Genomic DNA, 20,057 nt, shown 5'->3' on the forward strand with positions numbered 1-20,057 from the left:
CCCATGTGCCCTCTGCCCCCACATATGAATGGTCTTCCCCATTATCAAATCCCCCACCAGAGTGGTACATTTGTTACAATTGATGAACCTGCACTTATGGTACACTCTTGGTTACATATGGTACACATAAAGGTTACATTAGCTCACTCTTGGTGTTGCACATTCTGTGGGTTTCAACAAATATAAAATGGTGTATTTGCCATTAAATATTGCATATTTGCCAATATTCATACCATATTCATCATTGTGGTATCATACAGAGTATTTTTACTGCTCTAAAAATCCTCTGCTGCAACATTATTTTTTAAATAAATATCAATAGAATGAAATAGAGTAGCTTAGGAATTTAATTATCAGATTATTTCATGACTATTTTGTTTCAAACACACATAAACACAGGGATATAAGAGGTATTTCCGTCAAACCTGATCAAAAAGTTTCTAAGTCACTGGGAAAAGAGGTCTCAAAATATAATCAGTCCCTGGAAGAGGCACCGATGAGGGACATAAAACCTGGGCTTGCATTCGATCATTTAGTCACTCAGCAAGTTTTAATTAAGCATTAGATTTTCCCTCTTGCCATGGCCTAGTCTAAAAACCCTCGGGATAAAATAGTGAACATGAGAAATAAAATCTCTACTTCCTTGGAGCATACATTCTAATGGATGAGAGAGACCATAAACAAAGATATATCTGTATTAATAAGAGAAGAGGGTCAAAGATTGATGGGATAGGAGGAGGGTAATTAAAATATATGATACCACTTTTAAAAAGTGGTTGGAAACACTCATTAAATTTCATCCATAACTCCTGACATGAGAATATAGGAAATATTAGAAAATGTGCAAGTGGCTTATGTTATTATAAGCAAAGAAATACTCAGCAAGGTTATTTATCTCAATATCTTATATAAAATATTGAATTTAGAGCACTCAAAGTAGTTTTGTCCAAGATACTAATACTGTGCTCTCACAAGGTATTATTCACTCATAATGTCAAATAATTACCTGAGAATAGTAAAGGTTGTCCCACATAATCAACATGTTCTTCATTTTTAATGTCAGTAAATAAACCAAATCAACTATAAAACCAAAAAATTAGGCACCTGAGCCTAACCAATTGTTCAGAAACTTGTTTTCAGTATTACCTAATACTTAATTCTTATAAATTATGTTGATTATATCAACTAAGGTATCACTGTACACAGAGTAGAGTTTAATAAGAATATATTGAGAAAATGGGAAAGGTCTGGTATCAAGATAATAGATAAGATTGTATCAACTAATTTTTTACATGTATCTCAAACTAGCCAACAGATTGAATTTGCCACTACATTTTTTTTTAACATCTTTATTGGAGTATAATTGCTTTACAATGGTGTGTTAGTTTCTGCTTTATAACAAACTGAATCAGCTATACATATACATATATCCCCATATCTCTTGCGTCTCCCTCCCTCCCACCCTCCCTATCCCACCCCTCTAGGTGGTCACAAACCACCGAGCTGATCTCCCTGTGCTATGTGGCTCCTTCCCACTAGCTATCGATTTTACATTTGGTAGTGTGTACATGTCCATGCCAGTCTATCACTTTGTCCAGCTTACCCTTCCCCCTCCCCATGTCCTCAAGTCCATTCTCTAGTAGGTCTGTGTCTTTAATTCCATCCTGCCCCTAGGTTCTTCATAACCACTTTTTTTTTTTAGACTCCATGTATATGTGTTAGCATATGGTATTCGTTTTCCTTTTTCTGACTTACTTCACTCTGTATGACAGACTCTAGGACCATCCACCTCACTACAAATAACTCAGTATCATTCCTTTTTATGGCTGAGTAATAGTCCATTGTATATACGTGCCACATATTCTTTACCCATTCATCTGTCAATGGACACTTAGGTTGCTGCCATCTCCTAGCTATTGTAAATAAAGCTGCAATGAATATTGTGTTACATGACTCTTTTTAAATTATGGTTTTCTCAGGGTATATGCCCAGTAGTGGGATTGCTGGGTAGTATGGTAGCTCTAATTTTAGTTTTTTAAGGAACCTCCATACTGTTCTCCATAGTGGTTGTATCAATTTACATTCTCACCAACAGTGCAACAGGATTCCCTTTTCTCCACACCCTCCACAGTGTTTATTGTTTGTAGATTTTTTGTTGATGGCCATTCTGACTGATGTGAGGTGATACTTCGTTGTAGTTTTGATTTGCATTTCTCTAATGATTAGTGATGTTGAGCATTCTTTCATGTGTTTGTTGGCAATCTGTATATCTTCTTTGGAGAAATGTCTATTTAGATCTTCTGCCCATTTTTGGATTGGGTTGTTTGTTTTTTTCTTACTGAGCTGCATGAGCTGCTTGTAAATCTGGGAGATTAATCCTTTGTCAGTTGCTTCATTTGCAAATATTTTCTCGCATTCTGAGGGTTGTCTTTTGATCTTCTTTATGGTTTCCTTTGCTGTGCAAAAGCTTTGAAGTTTCATTAGGTCCCATTTGTTTATTTTTGTTTTTATTTCCATTTCTGTAGGAGGTGGGTCAAAAAGGATCTTGCTGTTTTCTATGTCATAGAGTGTTCTGCCTATGTTTTCCTCTAAGAGTTCTATGGTGACTGGCCTTACATTTAGGTCTTTAGTCCATTTTCAGTTTATTTTGGTGTATGGTGTTAGGGAGTGTTCTAATCTCATTCTCTTACATGTACCTGTCCAGTTTTCCCAGCACCACTTATTGAAGAGGCTGTCTTTTCTCCACTGTACATTCCTGCCTCCTTTATCAAAGATAAGGTGACCATATGTGCGTGGGTTTATCTCTGGGCTTTCTATCCTGTTCCATTGATCTATATTTCTGTTTTTGTGCCAGTACCATACTCTCTTGATTACTGTAGCTTTGTAATATAGTCTGAAGTCAGGGAGCCTGATTCCTCCAGCTCCGTTTTTCGTTCTCAAGATAGCTTTGGTTATTCGGGGTCTTTTGTGTTTCCATACAAATTGTGAAATTTTTTGTTCTAGTTCTGTGAAAAATGCCAGTGGTAGTTTGATAGGGATTGAATTGAATCTGTAGATTGCTTTGGGTAGTAGAGTCATTTTCACAATGTTGATTCTCCCAATCCAAGGACATGGTATATCTCTCCATCTATTTTATCATCTTTAATTTCTTTCATCAGTGTCTTATAATTTTCTGCATACACGTCTTTTGTCTCCTTAGGTAGGTTTATTCCTAGATATTTTATTCTTTTTGTTGCAGTGGTAAATGGGCGTGTTTTCTTGATTTCCCTTTCAGATTTTTCATCATTAGTGTATATGAATGCCAGAGATTTCTGTGCATTAATTTTGTATCCTGCTACTTTACCAAATTCATTGATTAGCTCTAGTAGTTTTCTTGTAGCATCTTTAGGATTCTCTATGTATAGTATCATGTCATCTGCAAACAGTGACAGCTTTACTTCTTCTTTTCCCATTTTGATTCCTTTTATTTCCTCTTCTTCTCTGATTGCTGTGGCTAAAACTTCCAAAACTATGTTGAATAAGAGTGGTGAGAATAGGCAACCTTGTCTTGTTCCTGATCTTAGAGGAAATGCTTTCAGTTTTTCACCAATACGGACGATATTGGCTGTGGGTTTGTCATATATGGCCTTTATTATGTTGAGGAAAGCTCCCTCTATGCCTACTTTCTGCAGGGTTTTTATCATAAATGGGTGTTCAATATTGTTGAAAGCTTTCTCTGCATCTATTGAGATGATCATATGGTTTTTCTCTTTCAATTTGTTAATATGGTGTATCACGTTGATTGATTTGCATATATTGAAGAATCCTTGCATTCCTGGAATAAACCCCACTTGATCATGGTGTATGATCCTTTTAATGTGCTGTCAGATTCTGTTTGCTAGTAGTTTGTTGAGGATTTTTGCATCTATGATCATCAGTGATATTGGCCTGTAATTTTCTATCTTTGTGACATCCTTGACTGGTTTTGGTATCAGGGTGATGGTGGCCTCGTAGAATGAGTTTGGGAGTGTTCCTCCCTCTTCTATATTTTGGAAGAGTTTGAGAAGGATAGGTGTTAGCTCTTCTTTAAATGTTTGATAGAATTTGCCTGTGAAGCCATCTGGTCCTGGGCTTATGTTTGTTGGAATGTTTCTAATCACAGTTTCAATTTCAGTGCTTGTGGTTTGCCGGTTCATATTTTCTATTTCTTCCTGATTCAGTCTTGGCAGGTTGAGCATTTCTAAGAATTTGTCCATTTCTTCCAGGTTGTCCACTTTATTGGCATAGAGTTGCTTGTAGTAATCTCTCATGATCTTTTGTATTTCTGCAGTGTCAGTTGTAACTTCTCCTTTTTCATTTCTAATTCTATTGATTTGAGTCTTCTCCCTTTTTTTCTTGATGAGTCTGGCTAATAGTTTATCAATTTTGTTTATCTTCTGAAAGAACCAGGTTTTACTTTTATTGACCTTTGCTATCGTTTCCTTCATTTCTTTTTCATTTATTTCTGATCTGATTTTTATGATTTCTTTCCTTCTGCTAACTTTGAGGGGTTTTTTGTTCTTCTTTCTCTAAATGCTTGAGGTGCAAGGTTAGGTTGTTTATTCGAGATGTTTTCTGTTCCTTAAGGTAGGATTCTATTGCTATAAACTTCCCTCTTAGAACTGCTGTTGCTGCATCCCATAGATTTAGGGTCATCGTGTCTCCATTGTCATTTGCTTCTAGTAATTTTTTGATTTCCTCTTTGATTTCTTCAGTGATCACTTCGTTATTATGTAGTGTATTGTTTAGCCTCCATGTGTTTGTATTTTTTACAGATCTTTTCCTGTAATTGATATCTAGTCTCATAGTGTTGTGGTCACAAAAGATACTTGATACAATTTCAATTTTCTTAAATTTACCAAGGCTTGATTTGTGACACAAGATATGACCTATCCTGGAGAATGTTCCATGAGCACTTGAGAAAAATGTGTATTCTGTTGTTTTTGGATGGAATGTCCTATAAATATCAATAAGTCCATCTTGTTTAATGCATCATTTAAAGCTTGTGTTTCCTTATTTATTTTCATTTTGGATGATCTGTCCATGGGTGAAAGTGGGGTGTTAAAGTCCCCTACTATGAATGTGTTACTGTTGGTTTCCCCTTTTCTGGCTGTTAGTATTTGCCTTATGTATTGAGGTGCTCCTATGTTGGGTGCATAAATATTTACAGTTGTTATATCTTCTTCTTGGATCGATCCCTTGATCATTATGTAGTGTCCTTCTTTGTCTCTTGTAATAGTCTTTATTTTAAAGTCTATTTTGTCTGATATGAGAATTGCTACTCCAGCTTTCTTTTGATTTCCATTTTCATGGAATATCTATTTCCATCCCCTTGCTTTCAGTCTGTATGTGTCTCTAGGTCTGAAGTGGGTCTCTTGTAGGCAGCATATATATGGGTCTTGTTTGTGTATCCATTCAGCCAATCTGTGTCTTTTGGTGGGAGCATTTAGTCCATTTACATTTAAGGTAATTATTGATATGTATGTTCCTTTTCCCATTTTCTTAATTGTTTTGGGTTCGTTATTGTAGGTCTTTTCCTTCTCTTGTGTTTCTTGCCTAGAGAAGTTCCTTTAGCAGTTGTTGTAAAGCTGGTTTGGTGGTGCTGAACTCTCTCAGCTTTTGCTTGTCTGTAAAGGTTTTAATTTCTCCATCAAATCTGAATGAGATCCTTGCTGGGTAGAGTAATCTTGGTTGCAGCTTTTTCTCCTTCATCACTTTAAATATGTCCTGCCAGTCCCTTCTGGCTTGCAGAATTTCTGCTGAAAGATCAGCTGTTAACCTTATGGGGATTCCCTTGTGTGTTATTTGTTGTTTTTCCCTTGCTGCTTTTAATATGCTTTCTTTGTATTTAATTTTTGACAGTTTGATTAATATGTGTCTTGGCGTATTTCTCATTGGATTTATCCTGTATGGGACTCTCTGTGCTTCCTGGACTTGATTAACTGTTTCCTTTCCCATATTAGGGAAGTTTTCAACTATAATATCTTCAAATATTTTCTCAGTCCCCTTCTTTTTCTCTTCTTCTTCTCGAACCCCTATAATTCAAATGTTGGTGCATTTATTGTTGTCCCAGAGGTCTCTGAGACTGTCCTCAGTTCTTTTCATTCTTTTTTCTTTATTCTGCTCTGCAGTAATTATTTCCACTATTTTATCTTCCAGGTCACTTATCCGTTCTTCTGCCTCAGTTATTCTGCTATTGATCCCATCTAGAGTATTTTTAATTTCATTTATTGTGTTGTTCATCATTGCTTGTTTCATCTTTAGTTCTTCTAGGTCCTTGTTAAATGTTTTTTGCATTTTGTCTATTCTATTCCCAAGATTTTGTATCATCTTTACTATCATTATTCTGAATTCTTTTTCAGGTAGACTGCCTACTTCCCCTTCATTTGTTAGGTCTGGTGGGTTTTTATCTTGCTCCTTCATCTGCTGTGTGTTTTTCTGTCTTCTCATTTTGCTTATCTTACTGTGTTTGGGGTTTCCTTTTTGCAGGCTGCAGGTTCATAGTTCCCATTGTTTTTTGTGTCTGTCCCCAGTGGCTAAGGCTGGTTCAGTGGGTTGTGTAGGCCTCCTGGTGGAGGGGACTAGTGCCTGTGTTGTGGTGGATGAGGCTGGATCTTGTCTTTCTGGTGGGAAGGTCCACGTCTGGTGGTGTGTTTTGGGGTGTCTGTGGACTTATTATGATTTTAGGCAGCCTCTCTGCTAATGGGTGGGGTTGTGTTCCTGCCTTGTTAGTTGTTTGGCCTAGGATGTCCAGCACTGTAGCTTGCTGGTCATTGAGTGAAACTGGGTGCTGGTGTTGAGATGGAGATCTCTTGGAGATTTTCACCATTTGATGTTATGTGGAGCTGGGAGGTCTCTTGTGGACCAGTGTCCTGAAGTTGGCTTTCCCACCTCAGAGGCAGAGCCCTGTCTCCTTGCTGGAGCACCAATAGCCTTTCATCCACACGGCTCAGAATAAAAGGGAGAAAAAGTAGAAAGAAAGAATTAGTAGAAGTAGAGAGAAAGAAAGAAAGAAAGAAAGAAAGGTAGGAGGGAAGGAGGGAGGGAGGAAGGAAGGAAGGAAGGAGGGAAGGAAGAAATAAAAAAAGAAAGAAAGAAGATAAAGTAAAATAAAGTAAGGTAAAATATAATAAAGTTATTAAAATAGAAAAATATTAAGAGAATAAAACAAAAAACAGACGGACAGAACCCTAGGACAAATGGTGGAAGCAAAGCTATACAGACAAAATCTCACACAGAAGCATAAACATACACACTCACAAAAAAAGGAAAAGGGGAAAAAATCATAAATCTTGCTCTCAAAGTCCACCTCCTTAATTTGGGATGATTCTTTGTCTATTCATGTATTCCACAGATGCAGGGTACATCAAGTTGATTGTAGAGCTTTAATCCGCTGCTTCTGAGGCTGCTGGGAGAGATTTCCCTTTCTCTTCTTTTTTCTCACAGCTCCCAGGGGCTCAGCTTTGGATTTGGACCCGCCTCTGCTTGTAGGTCACCAGAAGGTGTCTGTTCTTCGCTCAGAGAGGACAGGGTTAAAGGAGCTGCTGATTTGGGGGCTCTGGCTCACTCAGGCCAGGGGGACGGAGAGGCATGGAGTGCGGGGCAAGCCTGCGGCGGCAGAGGCCGGTGTATCGTTGCACCAGCCTGAGGCGTGCCGTGTGTTCTCCCGGGGGAGTTGTCCCTGCATCCCAGCACCCTGGCAGTGGTGGGCTGCACAGGCTCGCTGGAAGGGGGATGTGGATAGTGACCTGTGCTCACACACGGGCTTCTTGGTGGTGGCAGCAGCAGCCTTAGCATCTCATGCCTGTCTCTGGGTTCCGCGCTTTTAGCTGTGGCTTGTGCCTGTCTTTGGAGCTCCTTTAAGCAGTGTTCTTAATCCCCTCTCCTCGCGCACCAGGAAACAAAGAGGGAAGAAAAAGTCTCTTGCCTCTTCGGCAGGTCCAGACTTTTCCCCCTGTTGGAAGGTATTTATTCACAGTTTCAATTTCAGTGCTTATGATTCCTCTGTTTATATTTTCTATTTCTTCCTGGTTCAGTATCAGAAGGTTGTGCTTTTCTAGGAATTTGTTCATTTCTTCCAGGTTGTCCATTTTATTGGCATAGAGTTGCTTATAGTAATCTTTCATGATCCTTTGTATTTCAGCAGTGTCAGTTGTTACTTCTCCTTTTTCATTTCTAATTCTGTTGATTGGAGTGTTCTCTCATTTTTTTTTTTTGATGAGTCTGGCTAATGGTTTATCAATTTTGTTTATCTTCTCAAAGAACCAGGTTTTAGTTTTATTGATCTTTGTTATTGTTTCCTTCATTTCTTTTTCATTTATTTCTGATCTGATCTTTATGATTTCTTTCCTTCTGCTAACTTTGGGGGTTTTTTGTTCTTCTTCCTCTAATTGAATTAGGTGTAAGTTTAGGTTGTTTATTTGAGATGTTTCTGATTTCTTGAGGTAGGATTTTATTGCTATAAACTTCCCTCTTAGAACGGCTTTTGATGCATCCCATAGGTTTTGGGTTGTCATGTTTTCATTGTCATTTGTTTCTAGGTATTTTTTGATTTCCTCTTTGATTTCTTCAGTGATCTCTTGGTTATTAAATAGTGTATTTTTTAGCCTCTATGTATTTGTATTTTTTTACAGATTTTTTCCTGTAATTGATATGTAGTCTCATAGAATTGTGGTCGGAAAAGATACTTGATAAAATTTCAATTTTGTTAAATTTACCAGGGCTTGATTTGTGACTCAAGATATGATCTATCCTGGAGAATGTTCAATGAGCACCTGAGAAGAAAGTGTATCCTGTTTTTTTTTTTGGATGGATTGTTCTGTAAATATCAATTACTTCCATCTTGTTTAAAGTATCATTTCAGTGCTCGCTTCGGAAGCACATATACTAAAGTATCATTTAAAGTGTGTATTTCCTTATTTATTTTCATTTTGGATGATCTGTCCATTGGTAAAAGTGGGGTGTTGAAGTCCCAAACAAACAATGACTGTGTTACTGTCAATTTCCCCTTTTATGGCTGTTAGCACTTGCCTTATGTATTGAGGTGCTCCTATGTTGGGTACATAAATATTTACAACTGTTATACCTTCTTCTTGGATTGATCCCTTGATCATTATGTAGTGTCTTTCTTTGTCTCTTGTAATAGTCTCTGTTTTAAAGTCTATTTTTCGTCTGATATGAGAATTGCTACTTCAGCTTTCTTTTGATTTCCATTTGCATGGAATATCTTTTTCCATCCCCTCACTTTCAGTCTGTTAGTGTCCCTAGGGTCTGAAGTAGGTTTCTTTTAGACAACATATATATGGGTCTCGTTTTTGTAACCATTCAGCAAGTCTATATCTTTTGGTTGGAACATTTAATCCATTTACATTTAAGGTAATTATCGATACATATGCTCCTATTACCGTTTTCTTAATTGTTTTGGGTTTGTTACTGTAGGTCTTTTCCTTCTCTTGTGTTTCCTGCCTAGAGAAGTTCCTTTAACATTTGTTGTAAAGCTTGTTAGGTGGTGCTGAATGCTCTTACCTTTTGCTTGTCTGTAAAGGTTTTAATTTCTCCATTGTATCTGAGTGAGATCCTTGTTGGGTAGAGTAATCTTGGTTGTAGGTTTTTCCCTTTCATTACTTTAAATATGTCCTGCTGCTTCCTTCTGGCTTGCAGAGTTTCTGCTGAAAGATCAGCTGTTAACCTTATGGGGATTCCCTTGTATGTTATTTGTTGCTTTTCCCTTGCAGCTTTTTTTTCTTTGTATTTATTTTTTGATATTTTGAGTAATATATGTCTTGGCATGTTTATCCTTGGATTTACCCTTTATGGGACTCTCTGTGATTCCTGGACTTGATTAACTATTTCGTTTCCCATATTAGGGAAGTTTTCAACTAAATCTCTTCAAATATTTTCTCAGTTCCTTTCTTTTTCTCTTCTTCTTCTGGGACCCCTATAATTCAAATGTTGGTTCACTTAATGTTGTCCAGAAGTCTCTGAGGCTGTCCTCAGTTCTTTTCATTGGTTTTTCTTTATTCTGCTCTGCAGTAATTATTTCCACTATTTTTTCTTCCAGGTCACTTATCTGTTCTTCTGCCTCAGTTATTCTGCTATTGATTCCTTCTAGAGAATTTTCAATTTCATTTCTTGTGCTGTTCATCATTGTTTGTTTGGTCTTCAGTTCTTCTAGTTCCTTGTTAAACAGTTCTTGTATTTTCTCCATTCTATTTCCAAGATTTTGGATCATCTTTACTATCATTACTCTGAATTCTTTTTCAGATAGACAGCCTATTTCCTCTTCATTTCTTTGGTCTGGTGAGTTTTTACCTTGCTCCTTCATCTGCCCTGTTTGTCTTCTCATTTTGCTTAACTTACTTTGTTTGGGGTCTCCTGTTCGCAGGCTGCAGGTTCGTAGTTCCCATTGTTTTTGGTGTCTGCCCCCAGTGGCTAAGGTTCTTTCAGTGGGTTGTGTAGGCTTCCTGGTGGAGGGGACAAGTGCCTGTGTTCTGGTGGAGGAGGCTGGATCTTGTCTTTCTGGTGGGCAGGTCCGCATCCGGTGGTGTGTTTTGGGGTGTCTGTGACCTTATTATGATTTTCGGCAGTGTTTCTGCTAGTGGGTGTGGTTGTATTCCTGTCTTGCTAGTTGTTTGGTGTAGGCTGTCCAGCACTGTAGCTTGCTGGTCAATGAGTGGAGCTGGGTCTTGGCATTGAGATGGAGGTCTCTGGGAGATTTTCACCGTTTGATATTACGTGGAGCTGGGAGGTCTCTGGTGGACCAGTGTCCTGAATTTGGTTCTCCCACCTCAGAGGCACAGGCCTGAACCCAGCCGGAGCACCAAGGCCCTGTCATCCAGGGAGCTCAGAATAAAAGGGAGAAAAAAAGCAAGCAAGCAAGCAAGAAAGAGAGAGAGAGAGAGAGAGAGAGAGAGAAAGAAAGAGAAAATAAAGTTATTTAAATAAAAAATAATTGTTAAAAATTTTAAAAAGTTAAGGTGATTTAAAAAAAAGATAGAAAGATGAGAGCAGCCATACCAAAAAAACAAATCCACCAATGATAACAAGCGCTAAAACTATACTGTAAACAAAAACAAAAATGGACAGACAGAACCCTAGGACAAATGGTAAAAGCAAAGCTATACAGACAAAATCACACACAGAAGCATACACATACACACTCACAGAAAGAGAATAGGGAAAAATATATATATATATATCATTCTCCCAAAGTCCACCGCCTCAATTTGGGATGATTCATTGTCTATTCAGGTGTTCCACAGATGCAGGGTACATTAAGTTGTTTGTGGAAATTTAACCCACTGCACCTGAGGCTACTGGGAGAGACTTCCCTTTCTCTTCTTTGTTCACAGAGCTCCTGGGGTTCAGCTTTGGATTTGGCCCTCCCTTTGCGTGTAGGTCGCCTGAGGGCATCTGTTCGTCCCTCAGACAGGAAGGGGCTTAAAGGAGCAGCTGATTAAGGGGCTCTGGCTCACTCAGGCTGGGGGGTGGGAGGGGTACAGAATGCAGGGCACGCCTGCGGCAGCAGAAGCCAGCATTACGTTGCAACAGCGGTAGGTGCATCATGTGTTCTCCCTTGGAAGTTGTACCTGGATCACGGGACCCTGGCAGTGGCCAGCTGCACAGGCTCCCGGGAGGGGAGGTGTGGATAGTGACCCGTGCTTGCACACAGGCTTCTTCGTGGCTGCAGCAGCAGACTTAGCATCTCATGCCCGTCTCTGGGGTCCATACTGATAGCCACAGCTCGCGCCCGTCTCTGGAACTCATTTAGGTGGTGCTCTGAATACCCTCTCTTCCTGCATCGTGAAACAAAGAGGCAAGAAAAAGTCTCTTGCCTCTTTGGCAGTTTCAGACTTTTTCCCGGACTCCCTCCCGGCTAGCTGTCGTGCACTAGCCCCCTTCAGCCTGTGTTCATGCAGCCAACCCCAGTCATCTCCCTGGGATCTGACCTCCTAAGCCCCAGCTTCAGTTCCCAGCCCCCACCCATCCTGGTGAGTAGACAAGCCTCTCAGGCTGATGAGTGCTGGTGAGCACCAATCCTCTGGGCCGGAATCTCTCTGTTTTGCCCTCTGCACCCCTGTTGCTGTGATCTCCTCCGTGGCTCCGAAGTTTCCTCCTGCCCACCCCCCGCCTCTGCCAGTGAACGGGCCTCCTAGTGTGTGGAAACTTTTCCTCCTTCACAGCTCCCTCCCAGTGGTGCAGGTCCCGTCCCTATTCTTTTGTCTCTGATTTTTTCTTTTGCTCTATCCAGGTACGTGGGGAGTTTCTTGAATTTTGGGAAGTCTGAGGTCTTCTGCCAGTGTTCAGTAGGTGTTCTGTAGGCGTTGTTCCACATGTAGATGTATTTCTGATGTATTTGTGGGGAGGAAGATGATCTCCATGTCTTACTCTTCCGCCATCTTGAAGCTCTCCGTGCCACTACATTTTAAATGCATATAGGTCAATTAGAACATGAGGCTGTGCAATGAAAACAGATTTTAAATATTTATTACTATTTGCAATAATATAAATCAACTATTCTATATTTATTTGATTTTCTATGACATTTATATAACTATAAAAGAAACCTGTATTATTTAGAAAAAATTTTTAAATGAGGGCAACTAATAATAGGTAAATATATTTCCTATTATTATAAAATGGCATTTATCTCAAACATATGCTGGAGGTGACGATTTGATAAACGGGTAGGTTAGGATATGACACTATTTTTATCGTCTGCTCTTCCTTTGATTAACAGACACAAGAATGATGTTTCCTATTACATCTTCAAATATGCTTAGCTTCTTTCACTAACTCATAAAAACTATGGTAGAAAAGGAATGAAATGTGGCATGACTTTTTTGAAGCCTTTCATTTCTTCAAGTGTCTCACACCAGTGTCTTTTTTTTTTAAATAAACCTCTACCAACTTTGAGTGAAGTCTGCTTTATTCAAAGAGGTCATCCCTCTCATTCATCTTCTACTCAGAAAAAGCAAAACACTTTGACATGACATCCTAATTTCTGCTCTGCTCCTAGACTATTGAACTTGGTTGATATTGAAGCTTTATGGGAATTAGATCCTTTCCTATGAAATGAGAGTGTTATACTAGATTACATTAAAGATTTCTTTCAGAAATCTGAATACTTTGTTTTATTTTTTAAACCTTGCCTTCACTCATTATTTTTCACCATGTACTATATATATGTAGCTTTGTCAAGCTCAAATGAATTTTAAATAGTTGTAGAAAGTCTGGTTATATACAATAATAAAAGTTTTCTGTAAATTTTAATGAGCTGATATTTCAATAACTAATCTATAATAAAATGATAGCTCAAATGTTGGTTTATTATTTAAGATTAATACTTTTATTTTCAAAATTTTATTTTCTTTTAAAGAAATCAATGGTTCGACTCTATAAAAACATAGGTAAGGAGAACATGTTTTACAGGAGAAAGAACTCAATAGAAGAAATATGGTTGACTAAAATTATGACAGATTTAGAAAAGAGGTGCTTTAAGATATATAGCAAAATGATTTTGACCTATGATTTGCCTCAAAAAGAAAAACTGGATTAAACTCAGTTATTTTCAAAATAAAAAGATGTTTGAATATTCTGGGTGCCAAAGAATGAAATTAAATATTTATAAGATGACAAATTCTGATACATTTTTCAATAGTTCTGCATAATTTGCAAAACCTGGAATACTGGGATGGTTACAGAATATTTTGTATCAAGTATGTGCAAAATATATTATTAAATTATGTTGACTCCAACAAATAGCATACCATTTTTTAACCAATCTTATGACTCTTTTAACAATAAAAGTTACCTGTTTAAACTCTTTCATATTTTTAACTGACTTATTTGTCATGTTTATCACATTTATCCTTTTATTCCCTTTGTCATGAGTAATAAAATAAATTGTACAAAGACTTTTTAAGCATCTTATCTTTAAATAGGGTTTAAAGAGGAAGAAAATGATTCTGGAATTAGGGCTGTGTGGAGGACTGAAACTTATTGGTTTATTTAATTTGTTTCAAAGCAGCATTAGTCTACTCTTCTTTTCAGTTATTGGTGAGGGAGCCTATGTCCTGAACATTGCCTTTCCACAACAGGCCATGGCACTGAGTTCCTTCTTGTTAAGTATTTATCTTTACAACTCTACTTTCAATGCCAAATACTAAATGTATACCATAAAAACACATGACAACTGGTAGTGATGTTTCTTTCTTGTTTCTTTGAGAGACTTCTCAAAGAAGTCTCTTCTTTGAGAGACTCAAATGTGGGCCTATTTCTATTTTCTGTGTCCTAACTTGAAGGAAATCATAGTACATGGCAATGCAATTCTAAGCCCAGGTGTGTTCAATTTATACTACACTCTATTATTTACTTTATACATTTATATATATATATATATATATAAACTGTTCTAGGTTCCTAAATAGCAATGTCAAATATATTTGACATAATGCTGATACAGTTTGAGCACTAGGTTCCAGATTTGATATTTTAAAATTAGTGGTAGGAGAGACTATCAGCTTGACTTTTTGACAAGTAACAGGTCCAGTCAGTCAATTAGGTAAGGTAGGTGTTCTGTTCTGTTCTGTTCTGTAAAACATTAGTTTACCTTTACTTCAGTGAATTAACCAGTGATATAGCTTAATAGAATGAGTCATTAAGTTATGAGTTTATCATGTAAAAGAATCCCCACATCTATAATTCTTTTTCAGTTTAGCTGTATTTTTTATTTCCATCTACCGATTCTTGAGCTGCATTATCTAAATTTAAGGTTTCAAAGATGAATATGTTGCCTATACTGCAGGATTTCTTACTTAATCAATCTGGGATGTCTGCCAGTCGCCTTCAGAATTCTGCAATTTATCTTTATAAGATTGGCTTATAGCCAGTGAATTATCATACTTTAAGTTCTTCTCTTACCTTGCTATTTCTTGAGCAAGAAATTGGTATTCAGGTCTTTAAAATTTCCTTTCCTTGACTGAGAGTTTAATTCAATCAAGAAAATATTTTATTATATTTATGTCCCTTGGGATTCCATGTTACACACACTTATTCTTCTTTTCAGTTGAGCCAATACTGAATTTATTAATAAGACGTTATTTAAAATTTGAGTGAGTATTTAACACTTATTAATGACCAGATTATTATTTTTTTTCTCTTCAGCTACTTTGACTCAGCTGATGTGTATCCTTCTCCATCAAGGAGTTGCTATTAAGAGTTTGAGATTGAGGACATCTTTTGTGTTCTAAAATCTCAGTTAACTTTTCAGACTTCCCTCCTTATATTTAGTCTACTAAAGAAAATAAAATTGCACAGTGGAAGAGAATTAAGTGTTGAAAGTGTTGTGCAAAATGAATAATATAGTTTACTTGGAATAACTAACTTGTGGTAGAAACGAATCACATCATTAGACCTTGACCCTGATTCTTCTTTTTTTCTTTTGGAGGCACAAGAAATTTGTTTCCTGAGGAAAGACTGGCAATGTCCCTCATTTGAAACTTATAAACTTCTACAAATGACAGACTGTTTTGATAAAGGGTAGACAATATTCACTAGTCTCATCGACATAATCTTATTTTTCAGTATTGTATACTGATTGACTAAGTAAAGAATCCTCAAGTGACCCTAAAGTATAAAATAATGTGGTATCTTTGAAGGGTCATGTTTCATGATTATATTCTTTATGCTTGAGCATAGGCCACTTTCAAAGTAATGAAAAGCCATCTGTGGTTCAAATTATTTATTGAACATTCCTGTTTTAAAGTAGGCTACAGTGAAACTCTATACATCTCAGGAAGGTTTGAAGAAGCAAGCAAGCTCATTGACTTCATGTATAACAGTCAATGAGATGCAGTTTCAAGAATGGACTGGATGAAGTGAAAAACAATAAAAATGTGACAAAGGATTTGGGAAACCATAGCAAACAAGTAGGTCATTTCAAGGTAATAAGGGTTAAAAAAGTCTGTCCAATTAAAATCTGTCTGTGTACCATATATAAATGTAGAAAAACTAATATTCATACTGATGAAGGTACACGGATAGTGATGTATCTGTGTGGAAACTGTTTTTTAAGAATTATGAAAATAGGGGCTTCCCTGGTGGCGCAGTGGTTGAGAGTCCGCCTGCCGATGCAGGGGACACGGGTTCATGCCCCGGTCCGGGAAGGTCCCGCATGCCATGGAACGGCTATGCCCGTGAGCCATGGCTGCTGAGCCTGCGCGTCCGGAGCCTGTGCTCCGCAACCGGACAGGCCACAACAGTGAGAGGCCCGCGTACCACAAAAAAAAAAAAAAAGAAAAAAGAATTATGAAAATAAAGCCTTGAGATAAGAGGGAGTGGAGGGAGAGTTGACATAGGGGTAAAGGATGCAGAGAGACAAAAATTGTCTTCAAGTACTTGAAGATGTGAAGATCTATTATATGGCAGATTAAATAAATATTTTCTTCTCTATTCTGTGTATAGGATGGGGTTTAGCAGGAGGCACATTCCAGTTAGTACACTATATAATTTGACCTGTTTAAGAGAGTGGAATGAATTGAATCTTAAGACAGAAGTTATATTTTTTAATTACTGAAAGCATTATCATGGGAACTGCCCAAATATTAAGAGTATTGAAAATGAAGTTACTTCATTAAAGAGAAATTTTAAGGCCTTAAACTTTTTTTCCAACTCTAAGATTTGTAATTCTATGATCATATCTCCCACAAGATTAAGTTGTTTTTTTTTAACATCTTTATTGGAGTATAATTGCTTTACAATGGTGTGTTAGTTTCTGCTTTATAACAAAGTGAATCAGTTATACATATACATATGTCCCCATATCTCTTCCCTCTTGCGTCCTCCTCCCTCCCACCCTCCCTATCCCACCCCACTAGGTGGTCACAAAGCACCGAGCTGATCTCCCTGTGCTATGTGGCTACTTCCCCCTAGCTATCTATTTTACATTTGGTAGTGTGTATATGTCCATGCCACTCTCTCACTTTGTCCCAGCTTACCCTTCCCCTCCCCATATCGTCAAGTCCATTCTCTAGTAGGTCTGCATCTTTATTCCCGTCTTGCCCCTAGCTTCTTCTGACCATTTTTTCTTTCTTTCTTTTTTTTTTGATTCCATATATATTTGTTAGCATATCATATTTGTTTTTCTCTTTCTGACTTACTTCACTCTGTGTGACAGTCTCTAGGTCCATCCACCTCACTACAAATAACTCAGTTTTGTTCATTTTATGGCTGAGTAATATTCCATTGTATATATGTGCCACATCTTCTTCATTCATTCATCTGTGGATGGACACTTAGGTTGCTTCCATGTCCTGGCTATTGTAAATAGAGCTGCAATGAACATTTTGGTACATGACTCTTTTTGAATTATGGTTTTCTCAGGGTATATGCCCAGTAGTGGGATTATTGGGTCGTACGGTAGTTATTTTTAGTTTTTTAAGGAACCTCCATACAGTTCTCCATAGTGACTGTATCAATTTACATTCCCACCAACAGTGCAAGAGGGTTCCCTTTTCTCCACACCCTTTCCAGCATTTATTGTTTCTAGATTTTTTGATGATGGCCATTCTGACTGTTGTGAGATGATATCTCATTGTAGTTTTGATTTGCATTTCTCTTATGATTAATGATGTTGAGCATTCTTTCATGTGTTTGTTGGCAATCTGTATATCTTCTTTGGAGAAATGTCTATTTAGGTCTTCTGCCCATTTTTGGATTGTATTGTTTGTTTTTTTGATACTGAGCTGTATGAGTTGCTTGAACAATAATCCTATCATATACAGCACAGCTGGGAGTTTTTAATAGTTCTATTTCAGATCCTTTTTCAGTGTTTTTAGTTATTAGAAGAGTTGTCTAGACTCCCATTAAGGCATAGTAGCATTCTTAAAATGGTCCTAAGGCATATAAAAGGATGATCTTATACTGAGAATAAAAAATATGCAGATTAGTTTTCTTATTAATCTGGCCAGCATTTTGAATAGTGCTATGACTACACATATATTTTTCCCTAATGCATTAAAGTTGCTGTAATTGTTTTTCTAGCACAATATTAATTTTAACAAGTTCCAAAAGTTGTCGAATTCACTTTTGAGACCAAATATAACTGCAGAAAATATGAAAACATTAAGGCTGACAAAATCTGAACTTTTTTACATTATTTCAAAAATAACTCATTCAGCAATTTGAAGAACTATAATAAAACTGAGGAGCAATCTCTGAACAGCCAAACTAAGTGTTCTGAAGATCATCCTGAAAAGTCTGTGTACTTCACTTTATGGGAAAACTTCAGGCCCTAATTCAGAGCCGACTTGGTTTTACTTTGTACACAGTTTTAATCAGTTCAAATATCTGGTTTCTCCACTGAGCAGCCAAGTGGAAGGAAAATATCAGGAATAATAAGGGAGAATTGAGAGTAAGGGAAGATTTTTTAAAAATGTATCAAAAGAAGAGCCTAAAATTCAACATGGCAGTCTGGTTATTTACAATACATCTAAACATCCTGATATACCTTTTTGGGGCTCATGGATATCTATACAATGTTCCATAAATTGAAACTTACAATAATGGAGCTAAATTATCATTGAAACTTAAATTCCATTGGCCCTATTCTATTTAATATGATTAAGTTTTACATTGCCAATATGGGAATTACTTTAAAAACAATTGAATAACAATAATGTGATATGTGTGTATGTGTACACAAGTTAAGTCCAATTTAAATTCAAGCAATTGTTGTTTAGCATTTGTGAAAAAAATCTTTGAGAGAAATCAGCACTGCAGAAGTTAGTGCTTATTGCCTCATGTATATCCAAATATACATAAGAGGATTTTGTTAACATATACACAATTATTCATACAATAATAGAGGTGATTTTTTATTAGTGAAATGGATAGTGTCCTACATATATGGCTCTTAGGAAATATTAGTCAGGCCCCCGCTTCAGTGAATGAAGTATAAGAATTCAGCAAGATCAGCAACTGAATGTCTTGGGTACAGAGCACAGTGTTGACCAGAGCCCTTAGACCTGCATCCTCCTGCTCTGCAGAGTGCCTTGTCTCCTGACCCAGTTACAACTTCAGAGTGAGTCTGTCATGCAGGTGCTGGTTGGAATGTCTGAACACAATTACACTGTCCCCAGGTGCCACAGCAGCTGTAAGAGCTGGCTCTTTGTTTTGTACTTGTTTGTTAATAATATTTATGTGTTTGGTATGTATGTGTTTCTCTTGTAACATAACAACTGGTCAGAAAGTTGTGGGGGAGAGGACATTTAGCCTTCAACTATTGGTTGACAGAGACAACCAATATTTACCCCAAAAGCCTAGAATTTGCTTCATGACTACATCAGCTTAGCTTAGTTTAGTAACACAAACATACATTATAGAATTCTGTAGCCACACTGTGTGATAGAAGGCAAACAACTTTAGATGTAATTAAGATTTTATTACCTTAAAATTTACATCATGACCATCTCTTTCTTTGATAATACTGGGTAAATATGGAACTGTCTGTATTAACATCACGTTCATCCCCAGATTTTCAGAGATTTAGAGTGCCACATAACAAAGACAAGACAAAACAAAGAAATCCTACAAAGAACATTAGCTAACTCTAAAAGTCTTTTTCCAAAGGATGTTCTTCCATGCACAAATCTTATCACATATTCTATTAAAAAAGGTCCTGTAATCAAATAATTTTCAGAAATGTTACATAATTTGCTATTCTTAGGTAATCACAATGTACATCAATATATTACAGGCTTTGAGAAACTTGTATTAAAGAATCCTGTTTAACTTTGCTTAATCAAGCATTTTCCCAATATATTAGACATTAACTGGGGATATTCTGAATTAGAAGGAAACCCAAATTGGACTCAACTTTAAATTGAATTCTATGACTAATATTTGGGGAAAGACACTGATAAACTAAACTAGATATATAAAAAGACTACCAGGAAGGTGAGGGAAGTGAAAATACTGAAACACTAAAATATAAGACATTGTAAAATACATGTAAAAATAAGTTTTCATACATAAAATTG

This window comes from Delphinapterus leucas, chromosome 7, assembly GCF_059928025.1.
Source record: "Delphinapterus leucas isolate spDelLeu-1000000601 "Yukka" chromosome 7, BTC_Dleu_Yukka2, whole genome shotgun sequence".
NCBI lineage: Eukaryota > Metazoa > Chordata > Mammalia > Artiodactyla > Monodontidae > Delphinapterus > Delphinapterus leucas.